At 45.0% G+C, this 19,741-nt stretch overlaps 1 protein-coding gene across 4 annotated transcripts in view; it reads left to right on the plus strand.

The window, feature by feature from the left end:
- Positions 1–19,741, plus strand: part of PKIG (cAMP-dependent protein kinase inhibitor gamma) — a 99,013-nt gene that overhangs the window by 72,503 nt on the left and 6,769 nt on the right. For all 4 annotated transcript variants that reach the window (XM_029918471.1, XM_029918469.1, XM_029918472.1 and 1 more), the window contains one exon: positions 5,372–5,441. The gene's annotated coding sequence lies outside the window, so the exon portion shown is untranslated. The remainder of the gene's footprint in view (positions 1–5,371; positions 5,442–19,741) is intronic.

Genomic DNA, 19,741 nt, shown 5'->3' on the forward strand with positions numbered 1-19,741 from the left:
CAGTGTGGCTGAGGCATAGAGGGGAAGAGAACTGAAAAAGGGGCAGAGGTTAGGGTTCAGAGAGTTAGGCAGGGGCCTGATGATGTAGGCCTTTGTGGGTGGTGTTTGCTGTGTGGAGAATGGATTGAGGGGCGGTCGTAATAGTCTCTCGAGTGAAGATTGGCATTGGGTAGGACCAGAGGGTGAGGGCAGGGAGATGGAAGAGGTAGATGGATGTGAAACTATTAGAAACTTAGTGGCTTCTGGTCTGTGCCAGACGCCGGGCTGGGCCCTGAGGGCATAGAGATGAGAGATACATCCCCTGGACCTAGGGTTCTAGAGGCCTAGGAGCATTGAAGCTTGGGTAGGATGTGGGTGGGCAGACGCAGGACCATGGGATTTCCTTCCCACAGTCAGCAGCTGTATTCCAGTATACGAGAAAATTTCTCCCTGGGGTGGCATAGAATATTACTCCTGGACTGGAATGTTTTTCCCAAAGGGCAGGGAGAGCTGTTATGCACAAGAGCCTGCTTTTATTCATGGTCTTTCTTGCCTTTCTCCCTGTGATTTCATACCTGAGCTCCCTCCTGGAGTCCTCCCAGACTTGGGGTGTGGAGACCTGAGTTTGAATTGCAGCTCTGTTACCAACTTGCATGTGACTTACAAAGATTATTAACTTGGCTTGGGACACCTAGATCGCTCAGTTGGTTAAGCATCTGACTCTTGGTTTCAGCTCGGGTCATGGTATCACAGTTTGTGGGATCGAGCCCCGCAACGGGCCATGTACTGACAATGTGGAGCCTGCTTGAGATTCTTTCTCTCCCTTTCTCTCTCTCTTTCCCCTTCCCCTGCTCATGCTTTCTCTCCCTCTCAAAATAAATAAACTTAAAAAAAATTATTAACATCTCTGGGTCCTTCTCACCTATAAGTAAAAATGATACTGATATGATACCTGGGTCGTTGTAAAGATGAAATTAAGATAAGGCATCTTAAAGTGCTTTGTAAAATATGAAGTACTGGGGCGCCTGGGTGGCTCAGTCGGTTGAGTGTCCAGCTTTGGCTCAGGTCATGATCTCACAGTTCATGGGTTTGAGCCCCGTGTCAAGCTCTGTGCTGAGAGCTAGCTCAGAGCCTGGAGCCTGCTTCAGATTCTGTATCTCCCTCTCTCTCTGACCCTCCCCTGCTCACACTGTCTCTGTCTCTCAAAAATAAATTAAAAACATTTTAAAATTTTAATAAAAAAAATATGAAGTATGTAGAAATGTGAGATATCATTATTATTTCACTGAAGTAGAAGAAGAGAAGTTAAAACCACAGCATTTCACCATGGAAGGCCAGTGTATACCTTGCACCTAACTCTGAAATGGCAGATTGAGTAGAGTAGCTGTCCTTCGGGAGTGTTGGGGGGACACTATTCCTCATCTTTTTTATTTCATCCACTGGGGTAAACCATTTCCTCTCTTTTCTCCTTCCATCAGAATGGTTTGCAGAACAAGCCATTTTATTTCTCCAGATTCCAGAACCCATTTGCTATAGATGCCAAAGCATCTGCCTGGCGCCCCAGAGAGCCTGTGAGCAGAGATGCAGCATTTGCAGGGCTTTGGTTCCCAGCGGCCAGTACACTCCCAGGAGTGGATGTAATTGGTTTCGGGGGAGGAAAGCAGTCAAGGGCACTGAGCCATGGAATAGCGCAGAACCAGCCCCCACACCACCTACCCTGGACAGGTTCTTCTTTTTGTTCTTTCTTTTTTTCTTTCCTTTTTTTTTTTTTTTTTTAATGTTTATTTTTGAGAAAGAGAGTACAAGCAGGGGAGGGGCAGAGAGAGGGGGGCAGAGAATCCCAAGCAGGCTCTGCACCATCAGCACAGAGCGCAATATGGGGCTTGAACCTACAACCTGTGAGATCATGACTTGAGCCGATGCCAAGAGTCTGATGCTTAGCCAACTGAGCCACCCAGCTGCCCATGATTTTCCCCTTCTTAAATAAAAAATATAAATGTCTAGGAAATGAAGTACCCCTTTTTCCCTCCATGAAGCTTTAAAAAAAAAACAAAAAAGAAATATCTTCCAGCCATTAAAATGTTCTGTTTTGACCAAAAAAGAAAATAAATACAGTTAACTATCCCATAAACAGGTAGTGTGTAATGTAGCTTATCGGAGTGTTCTCTGCTATCATATGCTTCTTTGTCATTGTTTCTATTTTTCATTAATTCTCCCTAAAGTGGTAATGCATGTGTTCATTGTAACTAAACAGTTTGAAGATGTTATAAAGAAAACGTTATAGTCTCTCCTTTCCCCCTACTTCCCATTTCCTTCCTTCTGGAATCAGTTTGCATATACTTCCATATTCTTCTCCCCCCTCCTGTTGAAGTGGATGTAGTGTTTGTATGGATGTGTGGTTATTTATCTTGTCAGAAATGGGATCATACTTTTATTTTGCACTTTCTTTTTCTCAATAATACATCCTGGGTAGGTATAAATCTAATGCACCCTTTTAGATAGCTTCAGGGTGGGGCGCCTGGGTGGCTCAATCAAGTAAGCATTTGACTCTTGGTTTCAGCATAGGTCATGATCTCAAGTTCATGGCATCAAGTCCCACAGTGGGCTCTGCACTGGCAGTGTGGAGCCTCCTTGGGATTCTCTCTTCCTCTCTCTCTGCCCCTCTTCTCACTCATGCTTTTTCTCTCTGTCTCAAAAAAGTTTTAAGGGGCACCTGGGTGCCTCAGTCAGTTGGGCATCTGACTTTGGCTCAGGTCATGATCTCACAGCTTGTGAGTACAAGCCCGCATCAGCTTGGAGCCTGGAAACTGCTTTGGATTCTGTGTCTCCCTCTCTCTCTCTCTCTGCCCCCCCCCACTCACACTCTGTCTCTCTCTCAAAAATAAATAATAAAACATTAAAAAAATTTTTTACGTTTTAAATAGCTTTAGGTCTATAGACCTACAGGTACCACAATATATACAGCCATTTGTCCCTTGATAGATATTCAAGTTGTTATGTTTTGTTTTCTCTAAAAATATTGTTGCCTTAAATATATACATACATCATTTTTACTGGTGTTTTTATTTATTTTAATTGAAGTATAATTGACACACAGCGTTACACTAGTTTCAGGTGTATGGCACAGTAGTTTGACAAGTGTATAGGTTGTGTATGCTGTGCTCACACAAGTGTAGCCACCATCCGTGACCATACAACACTATTACAATACCACTGACTACACTGGTGCTTTTATTTCTATAGGTTACATTTTCAAAAATAATATTGCTGGGTCAAAGGGCATATGTATTTGACATTTTAATAGAGAATACTGTCCTACTTTATAAAGAATTCTAGTAGTTTACATTCTTCGCATAAATACACAAGTACTTTCATCTCCTAAATCTTTACCAATATTAGATATTCTTTCCTTTCTTCCCTCCTACTCTCCGTCTCTTCCTCCCACTCTCCATCCCCCTCCCTCTATCCCTTCCTCTATCTTTATTGTTTTAACCTTTGACCAAGCTGATGGCAGAAAATGGTGTCTTATAGGTTCTTACTTTGTATTTTCTTTACTACTTGTGAGATTGAGCATTGTTTCATGTTAATTGGCCATTTTATTTTCTTCTGTGAATTTCCTTCACCCTTTTTCCTTATGAATTAGTTGCCTTTTTCTTAACAAGTAACAGGAGCTCTTTATGTATTAAGTATCTTACAAATGAGTTTTTGCAATATATTGCAAATATTTTTCCTAATCCATTATTTGTTTATTAAATTTTTCTGGTGTTTTTCTTCATAGTGTCTAGATTTCTTGTCTTGTTTAAGAATAAGATCCCCACTTCAAAGCTACATACATATTTTCCTAAATGTTCTTCCAGTACTTTTATGATTTTAATTATTTAATCCTGAACCTTTAATCCCTTTGGAATTGGGTTTATACATAGCAAAGAGGTAAGAATCAGGCTTGTTTTAGGTCTGCCAGCACCATTTATTAAATAAGCCATCTTTTCTGTTTTGCACTGACATTCCATCTCTGTGATAAATAAGTTCCTTTCTTGTATCCTTTTCTGAACTTGCTGCATTAGTCTGCAGACCTATTTGTTCTTGCATTATAACCATATCTGTTTATTCTGTCTTTATAAAGTAAACTTTTAGTATCTCCTAAGACAAATCCCTTATTTACATATTTTTTCAATAATTTTCTTTCCTACTTCTTGGCCACATTTTGGGGAATTTATTATTCCATATGAACTTTAAAGTAATTTTACCCATTTCACTTTCAAAATTAAAAACTATTTGTATTCTTATTGAGACTTAATTAAAGCTATGTAGTAATTTGGGAAGATTAACATTTTTGGACAATTAGACTTTTCTACCCTGGAACATGCTAACTGGTATGAAACTTAAGTGTTGTATTTCTGTATTTTGTCATTTCACCTTAAAGTTTTTCAGTACGCAACATGGTTATATTATGTCCATTATAGTATTCGTCCTAAATAAGGACTGTGAGAAGTTTTAGTTCTGATTTCTCCCATCCTTGACACTCTTATTGTCAAATGTGTAATACTCTCAGATTTGTATTTATCTTCCTACTTAGCTTTGTTTTACTTAATTGGTGTTTTAAATTTACCAACGTACCGTACTAGTTTTGCTCACTGTTGACTCTAAAACCCCACTTACTTTCTGTGCTTGGTTTCCTTTCTGTTGGAGAATGTTCTTGGAGTCTGAACGGCAAACTTGCTCAGTGTTTGTCTAGACATGTCTTTTGCCCTCCCTCTTGACATTTTAGAATTCTGGATAGACTGCATGTGTAATGATTATGAAAGTTGTGTACACCTCTTTAAAAGTTTTCAACCAAAGTAGAAATCATTCATGTAAAATATAAAAGTGTTTCACTTCCTTTCTCCCAGTCTCGGAGTCCCAGAGAGAGAACCACAGTTCAGTTTGATGACCTTTTTCTATGTAGATACAAAAAAAATGTGTATGTATTCAAATGCTGTACCTTTTTCTAGCATAAACAATCATGTTCATACTTTTTATTAAAAATGCTGACATATACAGGTTTACACTGCTCTGTAACTGCAGAGTATGTCCTTTCTTCCATGTCGGTACAATGAAATCTTTTTCATGCTTTGTAGTGGCCTTCTAGTACAGTATTAGTACACCACAATTTAACTTTTTCCTATCTATTCACAAACATTTAGCTTGTTTCTTCTTTCCTTTGCTGTGACACAGTATGTTTTACTGATCATCCTTTTACATAGGGGTACATACCTTTGGTGTAAATTCCTATAAATTTGACTAACCCCAAAGAGTGTTACTAGATATACTTAACTTGTCTTCCCAAAAGATTGTTTTAGTTTACAACCCTAGAGAATGTCTGACTCTAATTTTTCTTTTTCTTGTCCCTTAGAATTCCCACACTGATTAGTCAACACTGGAAAATCTGAAGAGATGCAAGTAGGAAAAAGAAACTAAAACAGGTGGGTAGTTGCATTGCTCATACCACTCTACTGTAGCATCCCAAGTGTTTGTCTAAATGCCTTTATTTCTGTTCAGACAAATAAAAGAAATCGGTTCCAAGTTGAAATTATAAAGGAATTTTGGTCCCATGAAGAAAGGGCAGGTTGACCTTTGGCAGAATTTATACAGTATCACATTGCAGTTTTGCAGACCATTTCCTTATAGCATCAGAAAGACAATTTCCTTCTAGTGGCTTCAAAGAGAATGGGTTTCCTCAGCCATCTATTTAAGCTGATGAATTATACACAGGGGTTATTAGCAAATTTTGGCATGACACCAACTTTCTTGTTTGTTGTGCAGAACTATTTTCATAAGGACTTGGGCGCATTATGGGAATTTTAACACTGTGATAGAGGAGCAAAAGCAAGCAAATCCCAGCCTGGAGAAAGAAGCACAGGCCGGTGCAGGTCCCTTCCAGTCGGAAAAAAATTGCAATTCATGAAACATGAATGGCCTACTTGGAAGTAAGGCCACTTTGGACTTTGGGTCAGTGTTCATACTTTAACATTTCTCACATCAGTTAATCATTTTGAAAAAGCCTTCGATCCATGATTCAGTCCGCACCCCTCCCCACAACATGCCTACCCTCCTTTGGTTCTGTCTCCCCACAGTTAGAGCAGAATCTCCAGCCTTGTTTCTCTGTCCAAAGCCTAGTAGTCCCAGGAGCTTGGGGGATTTCCACCTCCTTTGAATTCTGTCTTACGCCCTGCCCTGCCTCCAGCACCTAAGAGTCCTCTTCTCTGTTGGCAGAGTAGCCAGTGCTGGAACTCCCCAGCTGCTTATCAGCAAGGCTTTGGAGCCTTGCCCTTGCAGTAGCTTCCCAGACTACTGGGTTTGTGTCCTGTTCTGACTCAGTGCCCCTGGGAACCCCCTGGATGCAGCTGCTGGCAGTGACTAAGAAGCAGCAGTGGTCAGCCCCCAGGACTGTTCGGCCAAGGCCCGTTTAGGAGGGCAAGCCTGCCAGAGGCCTCTGTTCCAGAGCCACTAAACCTTGAGGATGCTGGGGTTATAGGAAATCTGGAGCTGGGGTTTTTAACCAGGGGTTTATGGTTAGCTTCTGGGATTCAGAATTCCCCTGTATTCATGGGTACAGTGTGTGTACGTATGTGTGTGTCTGACACACACTTTTCTGGGCCAAGTGTCCATAGCTTTCCTTAGATTCTCAAATGTATCTGAGACCTCTGAATTTTAAGAACCATTGGTCTAGAGAAAGCCTAAAATGCTGTAGACCACTATCCCCCTGGGCACCAGCCTCACAATGCCAGGATCTTGAGAGACCTCACCAGGCTTCTAGGTTTTTCTGTTTGAGGGTGAACCAGGATAGTTAGTATCACTGAAGCTGAGAGCCTTCTCAGGGGATGTCCCACAGACCTGTCATGAAGTTGCACCCCGGCCCCTGTTTCATCTCACTGAACACATGAGGTGTGCTGAACACTCTTGGGGAGGGGGGGTTCTGGCTCCTGAGTCCCTAACTCAGAAGGGGCCCTGTAGGCAGCTCTACTGACAGTGGTGAGAACAGTGCTGAGGGCTGAATTCAGTTTGGCTCCCAGCTTCCAGGAAGAACACTAAATGCTTTATCCACGTCATTTTCTGTAACCTACACAATCCTCCAGTGAGGCTGGTACAGCTATTTTACAAACAGAGAAATGGAGGCGCAGAGAGACCTAGTAACTCACCCGAGATCACAGAGCCAATAATCCAGTGATACATGACCCAAGCACATGAGCTTAACCACCAGGCTTCGTGGTAAAAGTAAAGGGCATTGATAGAAAAGCTAAAGTAAATGGAAAACTAGGAGGGGGGGCGTTTAGTGTAGGGCAAACTGCTATGTATATTGTGATAGAGCATTGCTGTATTATAGCACACACACAGCTGTGGTCTTAATCATTAAGAGAAGGTTGGTAATAGGGAAGCCTGGGTGACTCAGTCAGTTAAGCATCCAACTTTGGCTCAGGTCATGATCTTGGGTTTGGAGTTTGAGCCCTGTGTCAGGCTCTATGCTGACAGCTTGGAGCCTGGAGCCTGTTTTAGATTCTGTGTCTCCCTGTCTCTCTGCCCCTCCCCTGCTCATGCTCTGTCTCTCTATCTCTCGCTCTCACTCTCTTTAAAAAAATAGGAAAAGGGGCGCCTGGGTGGCTCAGTTGGTTAAGCCTCCGACTTTGGCTCAGGTCAGATCTCACGTTCATGGGTTCGAGCCCCGCATCAGACTCTGTGCTGACAGCCAGCTCAGAGCCTGGAGCCTGCTTCTGGTTCTGTGTCGTCTTCTCTCTCTGCCCCTCCCCCTCTCATGCTCTGTCTCTCTCTGTATCAAAAATAAATAAGACATTAAAAAAAATTTTTTTAAATAGGAAAAGGTTGATAGTACATTAATCCATTAATGCAATATATGAGAAGAATCTCTATCCATTATAATTCATATAAGGGGTTTTTTTACAGCTTTATTGAGATGTAATTCACATACCATACAATTCACCCATTTAAAGTATACAGTTCATTGGCCTTTAGAGTTGTGCATCTATCACCCTAATCAGTTTTAGAGCATTTTCATTATTCATCACCTCCCCGACTCCCCACCGCTCCCCACTCCTAAGCAATCACTAATCTACTTTCTGTCTCCAGATGAGGTTTCCATACTTCCAAGATTAACTGTGTGGGAATCTTGGTGATCTGGAGTGAGTTGTTCCCAGAGGGATCATTAGACAAATGAAATTTGACTCAAACATATTTTATAAATGGCTTTATTGGCTAAGAAGCTACAAGCATGTCTTTGTTATGCCTGAATTTGGGGTTGACATAGGCAAGAGACAAGTATTTTCTGAATCATTTCTACTTGTCAACATCGCCTCTCAAATAGGCGCCTCTCCGTGAGCAACCGTAAAATACTGGCTTCGTGGGGCCACATTTCTCCACTGGCGTCATAACCAACGGTAATTCAGCACAGGATCTTTTTTTCTGTCATCTGAATCCCTGGTGTGGCTTCCCTCTTGGCTTTGCTGCGGTTGTCGGTGTGAAGGCTGCTCATGTGGGTGCCTGTCACTCTGAAATTCAGGAGACAGCACGTACAGGATCCTGTCAGGCCCTCTGAGGATGTCCTGCTGCGTGCTCTCTCGAGCTGTTTCATGGTAGTGAATCCACTGTACATCTCTCTGGATTCATTCTTTCTTTCTCTCTTTTAGAAACCATTTATTAGGCACTATGCAGCGGGCGCAGTGGTAGGTGCTCAGGAAATCTGCACTCCGAAAACTCCTCGTGCCCGTTATTACAGTGTGTGGCCTGGTGTCACCAGCTGGAGATAGCCATTTGTGTTGAGAGAAGCCAGAGGGGCAGGGGGTTTGGTGATAGAACAGTTCTCTGAGGGGATGACACAGACGCAGTACTGTCTACATCAAGACAAAGCCATTCCAGGAGGGCACCATCCTAAAGAATGTGCAGCAACGCCTGGGGTGATGGTTGGTTGAGCCTCCTATTTCGGCTCAGGTCATGATCTCACGGTTCGTGAGTTCGAGCCCTGCATCGGGCTCTGTGCTGACAGCTCAGAGCCTAGAGCCTGCTTCTGATTCTGTGTCTCCCTCTCTCTCTGCCCTTCCCCCGTGCTCACTCGCACACTCTCTCTAAATAAATAAATAAACATTTTTAAAAATTTGTTTTAAAAAGAAGGAGCACTGAATTGGGAATGAAGAAATATGGATTCAAGTCCTGATTCCCTCACTCACTGCTTGGAGGACCTTGGGGGACTTGTGCCACCTCTCTGAGCCACGGTGTCCCCATTGTGAGCCTTAAACAATGCAATGCCTCTCAGATACTTTCAGTTGCATTGCTGGAAGGAGTGTGCATGCATGTATTAAGTGTTGAGTGAAGGACTAAAGGAATGAAGGAACGTTCTGTGATTCTCAGGTCCAGAGTAGAACTGGAGCAGGTCAGGCGACTGGGTAGAGACAAGTGTAAATGAAGACAAAGGAGCCATTTGTGTTGTGCCTCTCCCTGGCAGCCCGCTCTGCCACTTCAGCCCCTTTAACCTCACCTTTTTCTAGGGTGCTTTCTCATCCTCTACTTCCCTGAACCAGAGAGGTGCTGCCTTTGAGGCCTCGGAGCCAGCCAGTGCTGGGTGAGAATCCAGGCTCTGGCATGTCCTACTGTGTCTAACAGGGGTCTAATTATACGAGGCTACTGTGAAGTAACTAAGAGGGTATATGGAAAGCACCTGTCACCACGCCTGACGCACAGTATATATACACTGTGAGTGGTAGCCATTTTATGACGGTCACTGTTATTTATTTGGTCAGGAGCCAAGGAGAGTATGGAGGTTCTTAAGTTTTTATTTTGTTTGTTTACTAATTCATTCACACGATTATATTTATTGAGCTTCTTCCGTATGTAAGGAGTCATGCTGTGTGCTGGGGGTACATTGGCAAACAGTCGGGGTGCCTGTCCTCTTGGAACCAGTTGGGAAGGCAGATAGTGAACAAATGTATCAACGCTTGCAGCATGGCAAAACAGGGAGTTCTTGCCTTTTCTTCCGCTGGGTCAGGGAAGGGGATTCTCTGCTGAAGGGTGTCTGTCCCGGGCCACTAGGAGTTACGAGGTCCCTCCAGGGGGCTGGCCGTCCTGGGAAGACTTGGTGCCTGGAGGTAGGGGGTGGAGGGCTACAGTACTGAGCCCAGGGACTGGGAATCTTGTGCAGACCGTTAGGTGGGCCGAAGGCACAGGTGAGTCTGTATGCTCTGCTCAAGAACAATCCCTCACTTATAAGCATGTTGCCTTTCCAGGCCCCAAGGGAGGCTTTTTAATTAGTATTTACCTGTGTCGTGTTTTGTGGATTCTGAGCTCTACTTCTATCCAGAGGCAGGAAGAACGGAACAAGAACTTTGTTTCCTCTTTAGCTTAAGACTAGAGGACCCAGGCTTGCTAGCCCAAGGCTCCACTTAGCCCACACTAGGGAGAAGGCTCTGAAAGAAGGCTCTGAAAATTGGCATGGAAGGGAAGCATTAGAATATCCATCCAATTGGAATTGCCTGTGAATGGGTCAAATCAAAATCAGAGCAAAATTCGGAGGCACCCTTGTTCTCTAGGACCCCGGCAGGTGCCAGCCGCATTTGGTCTTCTTTCTCCACCAGTCCCTGGATGCCAGGCGAGCCCTGCCTCTTGCATCTCCTCCCTCTGCCTGGCACAGCTTCCCCGGGTATTTGCCGGCCGGCCTCCCTCCCTTCCTTTGGGTCTGTGCATTGGTGTCCATCTATCTAAGGCTCCCTGTCACTCTGTAGAAAACCCCACACCTCTGGCCCTTCTTTAGTTTTCTCCTTAGTACTTTTGCCACCTGACATGTATCCTGTTTGCATGTTAGCGTGAATCCTCAGTGCCCGGTGAGTGATAAACAGAAAGGAAGGGAGGACTACCGTAAAATCAGTGACTATAAGCGACCGGCCTCTTGATCCCCCACTCTGCCTTATATGTCTTTTTGTTACAGCTCTTAATTTCTAAGCTCTTTAAAGATTCTTAAAGTTCTTCAAGATTTATATACAGAAGTGTTTCCTAAACTCTTTTCTCTCTCCTTACCTGTGGGGGCTCTGACACCCTTCTGTCAGCAGTAGAGACCCATGCCGCATCGTCCTGCCTGGCATTACTAGAATCCCTTTGTCGGGCAAAGGCACAGCTTGAAACTGTCCCCCGTGACCCTGTAACCCTGGTGTATGCCCCCCATGCTGGTCACAAGTATCGGCACATAAGTTCATCTCCCCACCTAGACCATGAATTCCCCTCAAGGGCATAGTGATTTCTTACTGTTCTTGTGTCCATGGCATCTGGTCCCAAGCCTGGTGCACACTGAGTGATGAGTAAGATTTTGTTGAACAAATGGATGGATAAAATAATAGTATAGAAATCATATCTTGCTGCTTTTCATTCTCCACAGTGGAATTAGGGAATGCTTTTGTATAGACTTCTAGAGAGCTGGCAGCAACCTGTTAGAGACCCCTCTGGCCGTCCAGCCCCAGTACTTCGTGGTTCAGAGTAACAGTAATAACTTATTATCTTTCATGGTTTCTGTGGGTCAGAAATGCAGGGACAGCTTGGCTGGGCGCTCGTGGCTTGGATCTCATGCACTTTCAGTCAGATGGTTCTGGAACAGCTAGAGGCCTGCATAGCCAGCGGCTGCCAGTTGTGTCTACGCGCCCTCCCAGGATCCTCCATGTGGGCTTTTCATTGGGCTGGTTTGCTCCCTCGGAGTGTGGCAGCCTCACATGCCCTGCGTGCAGCTCAGAGCTCCTAAGGCAAGTGGCCCAAGAGAGAGCTAGCTGGAAGCTGTGTCTCCTTTCCTAACCCCGTCTTGGGAGTCCTACAGCATAGTTTCTGTTGCATCCCACTAGTTAGAAGTCCCTAAGGTCAAATCATTCAAAGGATGCAAATTAGACTTCCCTCTTGATAGGAGGAACATCAAAGCGTTTGCAGACATGTTTCAAAACCACCACAAAGACCCCTGCTACCCCTTCATTGCGCATTTGAGACACCCACGGTCTGAGGGGGAAAAACCTTGCCCAGAGATACCCAGCAGAGCTGGTGCTCAGTCCAGCCTCTGGACCTTTGGCTGGCCTGCTTGGAAGTGATTGCACTTTCCCTTCCTTCCCTCCTTCCACAGTCTGACGGGAACTGCCAGTCTCTGGGAACCATTTTAGCTAAGCCCTCCCCAAGTGTAAGTAGTGTGTAAACAGCAAGAGGCCTGCGAGACCTAGCACGCCTGGTCCCCAAGCGGTAATCCAGCTGACTGTTCTGCCTCTTTCCGGAGACCTCCAGAGAAGCACAGGTCTGCAGGGATTGAGTTTATGTCACTGGCTCAATCCCCGGCCCTAGCCCTCGGCAGAATTCAGAGAATCAACCTAATATCACTGAAAAGATTCTGAAGATTTTTACCTCCAACTGAAAACTTCTTTTTTTAATGCTTATTTTTTAGAGAGACAGAGCACAAGTGGCAGAAGGGTAAGGGCCTGGGGGACAGAGCATCCGAAGCTGGCTCTGTGCTGACAGCAGAGAGCCTGTTGTGGGGCTCAAACTCGTGAGCCATGAGATCATGACCTGAGCCAAAGTCAGACACTTAACCGACTGAGCCACCCTGGTGCCCCTAGAAAATTCTGTATAGAACTTTGCTTAAGTGTGGGGAAAGTACATGTGGGTATATGTTTCAGCCAGCACTATAGAATATTTTCTTGGGACTTCATTGCTTTCTTGCCCTTCCCTCAGAAATGCTTACTGTGAGGTTGGAGACTGATGGGAGAAAAGAGAATTGACAGCACTTAGCAAACCCTTACCGTATGCCAGGCAGGTGCTGATTCATTTCTGTGTTTCATAGCCTAATAGCACAGCACTCTGAGTTCATAACTTTGGGGAAGCTTCTTAACCTCTTGCACCTCAGCTTTCTCTTTGTGGAATAGGATTAAGAACACTTTTCCACTTCACAGAGCTGCTATGAAATTAAATGAGATAATGCCTGTAAGGTGCTTTGCGCACAGCCTGGCACGCACCAAGGACTCTGTGGCTCTCGTCATTCCTCACAACCACCTTTCAAGGCAGTTGGCACAGCCCCGTCTTCCAGAAGACGAATCTGTTGGCCAGATGAGTTGCCCAGCTACAGGGCAGAAGCTGGTGACCCCCCAGCCCTTGCCGTGGCCACCACGATACACAAGACCCCAAGCGGCTCGGCCGGGCCTTTCGGACAGTGGTGAGCACAGAGGCTCTGGGAGCCTCGTGCCCTGCTGGGCCCTCTGGCCAGCGTCCTAGAGCAGGAGAGTGTGAAAGACAGCCAGGAATCCATGTACAAGGCTCTGTAGAGAGCAGAGTAACAGTAGGAAGTCAGGATGGCCGAGCAGTATGAGAGCAGAAAAACAGGGAATATTCCAGGCAGAGAGAACAGTCTCATGAACGCTCTGAATTCTGGAAGAACTTAGTTGCTCTGAGGAATTAAAGAGTAAATGAGTCAAAAGACAGTGGAAATGGGAAGAAAGGTCACAGAAGGGCAGGGCCAGATCAACACAGGACTTCAGGGACGGGTGGCCTGAGTTTGGATTTTCCCAGCTGTGAAATGGAAAAGCATCGGAGGTTGAATGACGCAGTGGAATGACCCAACATCTGATTTGCAGACGTCACCCCAGCTGCCTGTGTAGAAGATAGAGTGTGGGCCAAGGGCAGAGCATGGGTGCAGTGAGGAGGCTGCACCAGGGTTACGAGTGAGGAATGACAGAGACCAGGTGGGGACCGTGGAGAGGGGAGGAGCGCAGGGCCAAGCTGGGTTTCACAGGTAGAAATGATGGGACCTGGTGACGGATTGCACATGAGTGGAACCCAGGGTGCCTTCCGGTTTCCAGTTTGAGCAGCCTGGACAGATGGTGCCTTTGCCGAGCCGGAGAAGGCTAGAGAGGGCAGGCTTGTGGCTTCACGGGTGAGGTTTGAAATGTAGTGGGCTGTCCAGAGGACATGCTAAGTAGGCGGTCCGACTGGCAGCTCTGGAGCTCTAGAGAGTGGCCTCCGGCTACATGGGGAGTCACCAACATACACTCTAAAGGGAAAGGGTTCAGAACTTCCAGGGACCCAACGGAGAGAGAGGAGGACCAGGCCAGGCCCTGGTTCTGGTGCTGGGGGACCTGTAACATAAAAGTCCCTGGCAGAGGAGGCACCTGTGTGGAAGAGATTACGGCCTGACCCGAGAGGTTAGGGGACACCCCTGGAAGATGGTGATCTGAGAAAAAGGATGCCCATGGGGACTGGCCACCAGGAGGTCACTGAGGACACTGTGACTCAGCCCCCTGCCTGTCCTTTCCTCCTCACTGAGGGGCCTCCCAAAGCCTGTGTTTCTGCCACCTGCTCCTGGGACTGCATGGCTCTGGCCCTCTGGGTGCACAGGCTGCTCTGTGAGTGGGCGCCAGGCGTGGCCCTGGCAGGAGGGCTGTCCCCAGTGACTCCCTCCAGGTGTGCCCCTACAGCACTGGAGTCGAGCTTGGTGCCAGTCTGCCCCCGGGTGCAGGCCTCACATGATCAGACTCAGCTGCCTGCCCCTTCTCAGGTTCTGGGAATATGCTTAGTTTGGGGCCCTGACTTTCCCTCTTGCCTCACTGCCTCTGGTCCTGGCTGCCCATCATGGGGAAGAGCTGCTTCTCTTTGAATCTGAGGAATGGCAGCAGAGTAGGCCCTGGTATTTCCATCAGATTTCCACAGCCCTTTCTTCCCTCAGAGAAGCCTTCAGGAACATTTTCCCCATCCCTGAGGAGACCTCTCCCATGGGACCAAGTCTCATTCTGTGCCCTGTGTCCTTTGCAAAAGGGTCTGCTTCTTTGTGTATGGTCTCTGCAAATACGAAATTTTTTAAAAAGAGAAAAAGCAACAGGAAATGACCTTTCTGGTATATTTGGAAAACAATCTGGAGTTGTGCTGGAATCTGCCTGAGCAATGAAGACTGATAGTTGCAGACTTGGAACAGACCATGTAGCTCTTGGCAGGACCCAGGGCCTCTTCCGTTTACAGGGCTGGGGGCAGTGTTAAGAACTAAAGGGAGAAGGTGGTTTCCTGTGGGGAGCTTGACAGTGCCTAGAGCAAGCCCCCGCAAGAGCCTCTGACCCCAGGCTACCAAGGGTCTGGGTCTGGGAAGCTAAGTACAAGGGTCTTCCCTTCCATCCTAAGCATTTGGAGTCAGGTGCCTTATAAGTGACCAGACCCCATGAAAGCCCCCAAATCTGAAAATGAGGAGTAGCGGAGGAGCCGCATCACTTGAGCACCTCGTGGGGCTAGTGCTGAGGTGAGGAGACATTAGATGGCTGTAGGCCCAGATCGGCTGTGTGCTCTGCCCAGATCCCACGTTGCTGTAGACGTCAGCACAAGGTCACCTGCTTAAGGACGTCTTCCCTGACCACATAACCCTTAACTAACCATCCGCATGCAGAGAACCCTGTTCTCTTCTTCCATTGCACTTAATCACTATCTGCAGTGACAAATCTATTCGCCTGTTCGATGCTTTTTTTCTCTTCTCAAATTGTAAATGTCTTTTTAGTCTCCAATATATATCCCATACCTGGCACAATGCCTGGCATATAGAAGGTGGTCAGTAAACAATGAATGAATGAATAGGAGAAAGAAAAAGAGAAGGAAGAGAAAGTTGGGGGTGGGGAATGTCCAGACTGGAAGAGATGTAGAGATCATATTTCATCCTTTGTTATATTCAGATGGGGGAAAAGGAAGTTGGAGGGGATGGGAGGGAGGGAGAGAGAGACACCCTATAGCACAGAGATTGAACCAGACCTTTGGCCACTGTTCTGTTGCAGGGTTGCACACCCTTTGCTCTTTCTGCCTTGGAATCTAGAACATCGTCTATTATTTACTCATTCATCGAATATTCATACAGCAGTATACATGCCAGCCAGGGCCACTACTGGTGTGGAACTTTCATTCCCTTCAGCACCATAAAGAACAAAAGAAGGAAGTATAAGTTTTCGGCCTTTGATGCACCATTAAACATAGTTTAGTAAAAATAAAGAAGTTGAATAAAAATGTCAAAAAGACAGTTTTATTGATAAGGCACCCAATGAAAACAGGCCATACTCATGGCTTATTAATTGCATGCCTCTTTCATTGCATGTTCCTTATCACACTCTGCGCACACTGTATCATTCAGTCTTCACAACAGCCCCTAATCAGCAGGGTGTTACTGTTACCCCCACACTGCTGAGGAAGAACTGGAGTCCAGAGAGGTGAAGGAAAGGTCCAAGGTCTCTGAGCTAGTGAGTAGGGACCGTGGGCCACACGTTTGTTCCAGACGCCATCCACCACACCACACACACGCCTTGGAGATTGGCAGTGTCACTGAGGCTCCCGGAAGGGCAGAGTGGTGTGGGAGAAAGAGCTCTGGGCCAGGAGTTAGGACCCCTAGATGCAAGAACTTTAGGCAAGTCATTTTTTCTTTCTGAGCCTCAGGTTTCCCAGCTATTGGTGAGAGGCTTGCCTAGATGAGCTCTGGGATCCCCTTCAGTGTGATTATTCCACAGAAGGTTTTGAGATAAGTGGAAAAATTAATTAAGGTAGATCTCTAACTTACACCTTAGAGTGAGTAAATTCCAGATCAAGCAAAGATTTAAATGTGAAAAATAAAGCCATGAAAGTATAAGAAATAAACAAGGGAGAATTCTTTACTATTTTGGAGCAGGGAAGACATTTCTGAATGTTATACCGAGAAACCATAAAATAAAATATGGATCAGTCTGGCTACATGAATAAAAAAAAAATTGTGTGCTTATGAAGAAATACCAAAAATAAAGCCATAGAATAAATGACAAGCTCTTAAGGCAAAAAGACTGATTTCCTTAATATATAACAAACACCTGCAAATCAATAAGAAAAAGGGCTACAATCCAATAGAAAGATGGGCAAAAGGATTTAAATAAACAGCATATGGGAAAGACATGGAGTGATTTGGAGTGATGGTCAGCGTCACTCACAGGAACAGTACAAGCTAAAACAGCCAACCACTGTTTCACCTTTCAGACTGAGGGGAAAAAAGACAAAAAGGCAGTGTTGATAAGAATGTGTTGGAACAAAGTGTTCGTCATACATGCCCAATGGGAGTTAACTATGGCGGCACATTTGGCAGCGTCTTACTACCCTACCCCAATCACGGATCCTTTAATGAATGTGGCAGGTCTGTTATGGAAACAACCCGGAGGGGGGGGGCACTGGCTGGCTCAGTTGGTGGAGTGTGGGACTCTTGATCTTGCGGTCGGAGGTTCAACCCCAATTTGGGTGTAGAGATTACTTAAAAAAAAAAAAAAAACACCTAAAGTCCATCAAGAGGGAAATAATCAGTCTACAACACTGAGACCACAGAATACCATATATTCAATGAAAAGAGAAAAAGTTTTAGCTATATAAAGATTTTGGGTTTGTTTGTTGGGTTTGTAGCTGTAATCAGTGCTGTGGTTTCAGGTCCTCTGCCCATTTTTAATTGGATCACTTGTGTGTTGTGTTGAATTGGATAAATTCTATATTTTGGATATTACCCCCTTACCAGATACATCATTTGTAAATAACCATTTTGTTGATGGTTTCTTTCGCTGTGCACAAAATTTTTTATTTTGATGTAGTTCCAACGGTTTGTTTTTGTTTTTGTTTCCCTTGCCTTAGGAGACATGTTTAGAAAAATGTTGCAAGGCCAAAGAGATTACCGTCTGTGTTCTTGTAGGGCTCTCATGGTTTTAGGTCACACATTGAGGTCTTTAATCCATTTTGAGCCTGTTCTGGTGTATGGTGTAAGAGAGTGGCCCAGTTTTCCCAGCACGACTTATTGAGGAGACTGTCTTTTCCCCATTGTATTTTCTTGTCTCCTTTGTCATAGATTAATTGGCCACATAAGCATGGGTTTATTTCTGGGCTCCTCCTTCTGTTGCGTTGATGTAGGTGTCTGTTTATGTACAAAGACTGTACTGCTTTGATTATACAGCTTTGTAGTCTCTTGAAATCTGGGTTTGTGACACCTCCAGCTTTGTTCTTCTTAAGGTTGCTTTGCCTCTTTGGGGTCTTTTGTTCGTTCCATATAAATTTTAGTATTACTTAGTGTTTAGTATTATTTGAGTTCTATGAAAAATGCTGTTGGTATTTTGACAGGGATTACATTGAATCTGTAGATGGCTCTGGGTGGTCTGGGACATTTTAACAGTATTAATTCTTCCGATCCACGATCATGAAATGTCTTTGCATTTGTGTCATTTTCCAGTTATTGTTATCAGTATTTTCTAATTTTCAGAATACAGGTCTTTCACCTCCTTGGTTAAGTGTATTCCTAGTATTTTATTCTTTTTGGTGTATGTCCTTTTTGAGTTTTATACTACATGCACACGTATTCAGAAAGGGAACAGTTTTAAAATAAAGTGAATGCTTTCACTGTGAAAAATATAAGATTTTAAATTATAATTTAAATATGTGATATAATTTTTTTCTTCATTTAACACTTGTGAACATTTTCCCATGTCTCCTAAAAATATTCACAGACATTTTAATGCCTGACATGTATTTCATTTGGTGATAAATTAAATATTTATATAATTGTATATATTTCTCTGTTGTCCATAAAGGAGCACATTTCAGTGTCCTAGTTTTTGACTATTATAAATACCATAATGAACATCATTGTACATTTATCTGCACTTACAACTTGGATTTTTTTTCTTAGAACAATTATGAACTTAGTTGCTAAAGGATATGAAAAATGTTTTTTTTTTTTTAAGTTTATTTTTGAGAGAGAGTGCACGGAGGAGAGGGGCAGAGAGAGAATCCCAAGCAGGCGCTGTCAGCGCAGAGCCCTCCTCAAGGGTCTGTCTCACAAACAGTGAGTTCATGACCTGAGCCAAAATAAGAGTCAGACACTTAACAGACTGAACCACCCAGGCGCCCAAAAGTTGAGGTTTCTCGATGCATCTTATCAAATCACTCTCCAGAGACGTCCTGGTGGTTTTACTGTCATAAGCAGTCTGATAATGACCATTTTCTGACTCAGATCCCAACTCTAAGGATTCATTTCCTCGTTGCTGTTGACTATAAAGAGCAGAGAGCAAGAATTCAAATGTTGAAGAAAAATGGAATTGTGTACTTGTGCTGTGGCTCCAGGGGCTCCCCAGACTAAACCCTACAGTGGCTTTGGAATCCTCTTTTCCTAGGGAAGCAGGACAGGGCAGGGGTGGCTGGAGCCTGCTGGCTGGGTTGCTGTTTTCCAGGACTGGGCTTTGTACTTGGCACACTTCCCTCTTGAGCCAGGAGGATCAGCTCCCCGCACAGGGCAGCTGGTAAGGTCGGCCAGGCAAGGGCAGGAGCCAAAAAGCCCCAGGGTGTGTATTCCATCAGGAAGCTGGCCTTTTAGATGTAGCATGTAACTCCATCCCACAGTGGTATCAGATGCTAGGATACCGGACAAGAACATTCCCTCAGTCTACAATGGACCGAGGCCTTTCCCAGCAGGCCTCCGGAGTCACTTTATCATCCCCACCAACAGAGAGAGAGAGAGAGAGAGAGAGAGAGAGAGAGATGGAGGGATGATAGATAGGTAGATACAAATTTGAGAACTATTTATTGAGCACATACTCTTTGCCAGGCACTGGTTAAGACTCTAAGGATAGAGCACAGAGTGTGTTGGCCCAGCTGCCAGGGTCAAGCCTTTGCATCTGGAGTGGTGAAATCCCTGTTCTCATGGACATGACATTCTAGTTGGAGAAAAGCTGAGGAGACAGAGTTTGGGGAGCCG

This window comes from Suricata suricatta, chromosome 12 (genome assembly GCF_006229205.1).
Source record: "Suricata suricatta isolate VVHF042 chromosome 12, meerkat_22Aug2017_6uvM2_HiC, whole genome shotgun sequence".
Lineage (NCBI taxonomy): Eukaryota > Metazoa > Chordata > Mammalia > Carnivora > Herpestidae > Suricata > Suricata suricatta.